Here is a 7,526-nt window from a genome sequence, read left to right on the forward strand (position 1 = left end):
ACTACGCCAAAACCCTTAATCCTTTTATCTGATTCATGACTACATACTCTGACATGAAGAAATGTTGGCAAATGCAGTGGTTGTGCTTGATTCCAGAGAAAGGGAATTCAAAAATGAGGAAATTTGTTAAAAAAAAAAAAAACGCTCAGAGTGGCAGCCAGAAGGATAAAATGTTTTCAGATGGCAGGTAGACTATTTTAGGATTCTATATTGGAGGCTCAAAGCAAATGCATATAACCTGTCAAAAAAGACTTGAGAGAAAAACAAAAAGCTAGCATCATAAAACAGCAGGATCAGGGAGGCTGTTGGAAGTTAAAAGGTATCCTGCAAAAAGCTGAAGTTGTGTCTGAAAAAGGAAAACTAAAAAGAACATAAATTCTGCCAGACTAAATGTAAAAGCACAATAACATAGACTGAAGAAAGAGTTTAGAAGCAGTTTGCTAAAGAAATAGAAAAAAAATGTAATAAATCCTTCTTGAACACATCAAGAGCAAGAAGCTGGCAAGAGCCAGTGAGCTATACAGGTACGAAAGAAGCACTCAGAAAAGATAATGCCATCGCAAAAAATTCCAAACTTTTTTTTTTTTTAAATCTATTCACCTGGAGAATCTCAGAGAAACTCTGAAACCAGCATCTTGTTTATAAGGCATTCACAGAAGGCTTGTCTTAATTTAAGGTTGTTAAGAGTAGATTACAAACCAGACAAAATGAATAACAACGTATCACTGGGCGCGGATGATATTCATACAAGATTTTTACAGAATGTTAAATATGAATCATCTGAGCTAATACCCTTAGCATGTAACCTTTTGCTGGAAATTGGTGCGATTATCAAAGGACTGGAAGGTAACTAATAAGAAATCAGCTTTTAAAAATAAATCCAGTGGCGATTCAAGAAACCACAGATCACTAAGTCTAATGTCCATATTGGTCATATTGGCTGAAGCTCTAGCAAAGAACAGAATTACTGAATACATGAATAAAAGTAACACATTAAGGAAAAGTAAACATGACTTTTGTAAAAGGAATCTGAGCCTCCTAAATCTGCTGGAATTCTTTGAAGAAGTCAAAAGCGTGTAAATAACAGAGATCCAGCTGAGAAATTTTCCCTGTGTTTCCAACTCACCCCAAGCTTCCAGAAACCCCAAACATCGAAAGTCTCATCAAAGGCTCTTAAATAAACTAAACAGCCGGGGATTACAGGTAAGGACGTCACAGCGTTAAATAATAGTTTAACATTGGAAAAAGAAGATTAGACTAAAGGATGAGTTTTCACAGTGGAAGATGATCATCAGTGGAGTCCCATAGGGATTAAGGTCCATGGCGTTCAATGTGTTTGGAAATGATCTGGAAAGTAGGTGGAACAGTGAAGAAGATTTCTGATAAAAACTAAATTAATTAGCATAGTATTTACTACAAAAACTTAAAAATCTCATGACACTGAGCAGCGTCATGGTAAAATGGAAGATAAATTTCAGCCCTGACAACTATAATCTGGCTATCCACGAAAAGCAACACTAACTTTACACAGAGAGTGATGGGCTCTGAACTAGTCTGCACAATTTAGGAAATGCTTCTTGACGTTATAATAGCTAGTTCTATGAATATATCACCTCATTGCTCAATAGCAGTCAAAAAAAGAAAATCAAAGGTTCAGAATTCTTTGGAGAGGAAAGTATGACTTTGCCACTGTATGAATTCATGGTGCATCTGCTTCTCGAATACCAAGCGCAGCTCTGGTACCCTCACCTGAAAAAAAAAAAAAAAAAGAAAACGTAACAGGAAAAAGAAAAGATCCGTGGCAGAATGACAAACATGGTAAGTACAAAACTGCTCCCATGTGAAAAACAAAGTTAGCGTGCAGAAGTTGAATAGGAAGCGATCACTTGCCACGTGTCTTTCCCAGTTGTACTGAGCAGGCCAGGTGCCACAAAGGGGAGACGGACATCGTACAAGAGCTCTGTCGCGTGCCTTTTTGTTCAGCTGCTGAAGCCTTCATATTCTGTCAGACAAGAATTTCAAGGGACGTGTGAGAACTGCAACAGCTAGGTTTTATACGCAATCCCAGCATGTTTTTAGGAAAAAATATAAGGGTAAAAAGGAGGAACAAAAGACTGCTGTACTTGCAGTACTTTTTGTTTCCTTGACTTCTAAATCATAATTCATTAGAAGTCTCCACGTCCTTTCCTATCTGCCCTCCCCACGCTGCAATTTCAGAATTAAAACAAATAGAAAACCACTTAGGCAGCATTTACTAACGTCTGACTATGGCAATCCAGCCATGTTGCTTGCCAGCCTCTACAGTGATGCATTTTAACACACCTCCTCTTACCTTCTTACATTTCTCTCATTTTTCAAACTCCTTTGAGCATTGTGGGTTCGGGTTGTTAACTCGGCTCCTTCAAGGACAGCACTACTTTTCATTCAGTTGTGCAGTGGTTAGTACCAATTGGTCCCATACCTGATAACAGCCTTAAACTGCTGGCGAGCTATTAATAATATGCAAGCAATCACTTTAATTGCAACCGGGTGTCTAGAATTTAGGAGCTGTACGAAGAGTTCCTTCTATCTAAAATATTATTGTCCCATTGTGCATTTCGGAGTTTAGCTCTCATTAAAAGTAATAGAGGGAAATAGTCTGTAGCAAACTGAATGTGTTTGTTTTCACAGTTCACCTCCTGCTTCTCTACACTAAAACACACTCTCACTCAGTGACAAGACCACAGCTGTTGCCATCTTTTACTTACCTGCTGAGTGCAATATTTAGCTTGAGGGACACTGAAGTTTTCTGTTTGTTAGTTATCAGGTCAGTAACTCTCACCTTATCACTTCAGTTTCCACTCTGTTGATAAAACCTGTCAGCCTTCCTTGAGTGGTTCCTGGCCCTCAGAAGAAATCACATTAAATTGGCACAACCAAGTAAATCTGTAAGGGATGTGCTCCTGACTTACGAAAGGGAAGGGGGGAGGGCTTGAATGCCTCTCCCTCTTCCTCCTCGCATGGCCCCAATGTCCAAGCGCTTAGAGCTGTGTTGAAATCCTCCCTACGGATTCAGCAGTTCAAGTCAGCTCAGGTCTTTGAATATGGCCCAGAGGAGATGTCTGTGGAGCTGAAATTGATATGTTTAAGTGCAAGAGACAATAATCATTTCTTCAAGTAAAAGCTAAAAATACCCAGAAGAAAGTGGAATTCCTAATGGAGATTTTAAAGATCTGTGACATACCAGAGTCTGCACAAGGGTTTTAATGAGAGAGAAGCCAATTTAATTGGTCAGCGCGAGCAGATGCTTTGCTGGGTGAGTGGGCTACAACGTCTCACATTCCCATTTAATGCCAGGAGCATCACCGCTGTGCTTAACATGGCTGCAACAAGCCCATGTCAGAGGAGCGCATCGTCAGAATCGGGAAGAACCTTGATAATCAACGTCTCGGCATTGTCAGATCACAGAGCCAAGCCACAGGGAGAAAGCACTAAAAAAAGGAGGCGAAAGCTGACAAAGGAACCTTTCTAAAGGTAATTGCATGACTGACCATCTCCAATTGTTGTTTGTTTAATTATTATGCCAGGCATGAAGCTAAAACAGCCTGTTAAGTTTTAAAGTCTGTTAACGCTGCGTTAACAGGGAGTTGCTGACTACCAGGATTAAAATCTGCAGGCCTCCCCTGCGAAAACACTTCTGGACTGTGTGTCACCGTTCATAGCAAACCCAGAAATAACTTCCGTGGACCATTCAATTATAGGCAATCACCACACAGCGCTCCCTCTACTTGTGGCATGGCTCATCAATCAGGTTTTCTGTCACCGTGTCTCTTCTCATAGCAGTCACCAGAAAGCTCCGAGCTCCCTCCGAATTCATGTGACATTTACTGTCAGGGGCTGTCAACACCAAGAGATTCTCCCAGGGCCTCCAAGTTCATCACAAAGTAACAAGATATATCCCCAAAACGCGCTCCCAGTTTCAGCTCTGGATTACAGTGACCGACTGAGGGGCTTTGCAGCAGTCAGGGAAGAGTGCAACGGCAGCGCGAGCTATGGCTTATGCCCAAGTACCTTCTCTTTCTTATTTTCTTGTTGGAAAAATACATCCACATTAAGAGAGGTTTTAGGCCCATGATTAATTAAGACTTCCTCAAAAATGCCCCTTATAAACTTATTAAGGGAAAGATGAGATTGTTTACTTTGAAATTTAGCCTTCCCATCTTTAGCATTGATCCTGCATTCAATGTCTGTTCAACAATACAGTGACCTAGTGGAAAAAATTCATGAAACTTAATAAATTGCAGGTGGCAGTATTGACAGAGCGTGTATATGCACATTTGTTTTTCTATGAACATATTGTAAGAAATCTAATAAAGTAAAACAAACGCATTTTCTTTGTCTGTGAGCTGTGAAACCAGATCATCTGTAATTACGATGTTTCAAGTGTACTTGGTCAAAGTTGCACGGTGGTCTTTTCTAGCCATAAATTTCTGGCTAGAGGAAAAAAACCTGTTGCGTATCAAAGCTTACATGTTCCACTAAGTTACTTTGCTCAAGACACAGAAAAAGAAAAACGCAGATGAAAACCTAACTTACCAGAAGATCGCTATGAGATAAGAGGAAACAGCTCCAGCATGCAGGGAATACAGTTCCAGTGGCAAATGTGCCTCAAAGAAATAATCAAGAACTTGGAGATATGTTGATTTTGCCTGGACTTGAAGAGGGGACTGGCATTAATGAGCGTTTAAACCAGTGAATAAAAGAGTGGTTATTCAATTACAAGGTTTTTAAAAGACCTCAGAATGTGTATAACCTCCTAGAATTTCCATGTTTGTTTTTAACTTGCTTTCTACAACCGGTCTGGTTTCCTCTTTCCACCAAAATAAATACATTTCTTAAGGAGCACAGTATTTATTTCCCTAAGGAGCAAAGTATTTATTTTCCGAAAATTATTGTGTGATAACAAACACAGTTTCCTCAGCCTCCTCTTTTACACTCTGTGTGCTAGCCCACTGATTGCCATCATCTGAGCCCAACAATCCAGGCAATTTTCCATCCAATTTGTAGTCCATTTACCTGATCATGCCTCACCAGTTTGGTAAGATGATACTATGGGAGACCATGTCAAAGGCCTTGCTCAAGTCAAGGTAAACAACACCCGCTGCTCTCCCCTTGCTCTCTGAGCCAGCCTCATCACAGAAGGCAATCAGGTTGGCTAGGCATGATTGCCCTTGTCAGATCCATGCTGGCTGTTCCCCATCACCTTCTTGCCCTCCACATGCTTAAAAAAGTTTTCAGGAGAAGGCATGCCACCACCTCCCAGAGACCCAGGCTAAATAGAGTGTTTTAGCCTTGCCCAACCCTTCTTCTCACCCTTCTCGAATGCGTGTGTGATGTTTGCCCTTTTTCAGTCATCAGAATCCTCTCCCGATTACTGTGACCTTTCAAAGCGGCCCTGCAATGACATCAGCCACTTCCCTCAGCACCCTTGGGTCCATGGAACAAAATATCACCGCCAACAGTCAGAAAAGCTGTAGCAAGACACCCTGCACCTGCAGCAATTCCTCATGGCTTCTCGCCCCTTCCTTCTCAATGTCCTTTCCACTCCCTGACCGCAAGTTGCAAGGACGCAAACTAGCTGAGCTGGAAAAACACAAGAAGCAGCCCTCGCGCAGAACGTGCTGTCCTCCTGCCTGCATAGCTCGACTCATTTCTCTCTACAACACTGACTCCTTCAGCCACGTTACTCCACGCCAGCCTACGTCTCTGATCTTTGCTACCTCAACTTTGCTCTTGTTCCGGACAGTCCCCTTCCTCATCTCTCAGAACCTCCCTCTCGTCTCATCTTCATTCGTCTATTTTCCTTCTCCAGAGTAAAAGACACAAACGCACAGCAACTGCCCAACTGACGTTGTTCAACTCCTGTGGCATCCTCACGATATGAATCAAAACAAATTAGCTCTGCTATTGACTTGCCGGTTGCAGAAAAGACAGGGTATCGCACACCAAATGGCTGGGGACTCGAAAGGAAACTAGGACTAACGGCATTAAAAATACAGTGATTAGCTGAGAAGACCTTGGAGGAACCAATACCAACAAATGCAGTTTAAGTTTTTGGAGCATTAATTACCGATATCAACTGGGTGAGCGAGAAAATTAAAGCAAGATTATAGAGTGGAGATGCTGATATTTCTATTTGGCATGTAATTTTCATCCCCAAACAAACCGTAGTAGCTTAGGAAATACCAGTCCGCTAACATGACAAAATTACAGACACATTTACTAAAACAGACAACTAAATTACTTTGTAATTAAGGTATTAAGCCAAATCTGGGGTGAAAAGGATAAAGGATTTGTATCCCATATGACACTACAAAAAAACCCAAAAGCTATGGAAAATCAAAAGAAATTCAGTAGTTTAAAGCAAGCGTTTAGGCTGATGAAAGAGAGCGATTACGTATCTCCTGGAAAGCCACACTTGGAGCTAAACTTGCAGCCAGCCAAGCATAAAACACGGATAATACTGAACAAGAACTACGAGTCCATAACAGGTATTACCAGCAAAGAGAAAACCATATTCTGGAAAGAGAGACAAACTGCCAGAATGACCAAGAATTTCTGTGCCTATGAAACAAAGAAATAAACATGGGAAGTACACTGTTCAGCTGGAATGAGCACAGGGGTGGCAATAATCACACTTCTGAAGGAAAACACTAGGGTAAGGAGAATATAAAGCGTATCTTTGCCTCACACTGGCACACCACGCTCTCGGTTGGGAACTCTGCCATCTCCTGTTGCAACACCGTGGAAACAAACACAGAGACATACAGCAGATACAAGCCAAGGAAGTCCTCTGCGAGCACGATCAATCCCAAAATCAGGCTGACTGCCGACAAGAGGTGGATCCCGGTTCATACACAACCCGAACCATGACCGCATCTTAATGCATTTTTTACACATTTCCATTCACAGATGCTTCGCATATATACCCATTTCCCAAATATAATTAATCACATCACTGATTACAGGAAGCTAAACCAACTGAGTTTCTGATCACACCTGAAATTACTTTCTTGCTGTAAGAAAAGTACTTTGCAAGCGTGCAATTTCTCCTTATCTAACTCAATTGCAGCGCACCCAAACGCCCAGCTACCCTGCTGCTGCAGGCCATTCTGGGCCAGGAAAAGGCACCGTTTTTTAGGTGATCACAGGCCTGGGCATACTGCAGCACTTCCCACTACTAACGTGGTTCCCACACTGCAAGTCCTCACCCCCAGGGCTCATCTCTGGGCTCACGGACTCCTCGCAGAAACCCCAGACCCGCAGCACAACCAGCTGCCCCCACCTGCGTGTGTTTTCCAAGGGGGGTTTATCCCCCGAGATACCGGGGATCCCCCAGGGACCCTCCGCAGGACACCCAGACCTACAAGGGGACACACACCCGCGCACCCCGCGGCCTTCAGGGAACACCCCAGCACCCGCTGGGCCTACAAGGGACCCCGACCCACAGGGAGACCCCCCGGGCCTACGCGGGCCCCTCCGGGCGA

Source organism: Pygoscelis adeliae, unplaced genomic scaffold (genome assembly GCF_000699105.1).
Source record: "Pygoscelis adeliae isolate BGI_AS28 unplaced genomic scaffold, ASM69910v1 Scaffold248, whole genome shotgun sequence".
Taxonomy (NCBI): domain Eukaryota; kingdom Metazoa; phylum Chordata; class Aves; order Sphenisciformes; family Spheniscidae; genus Pygoscelis; species Pygoscelis adeliae.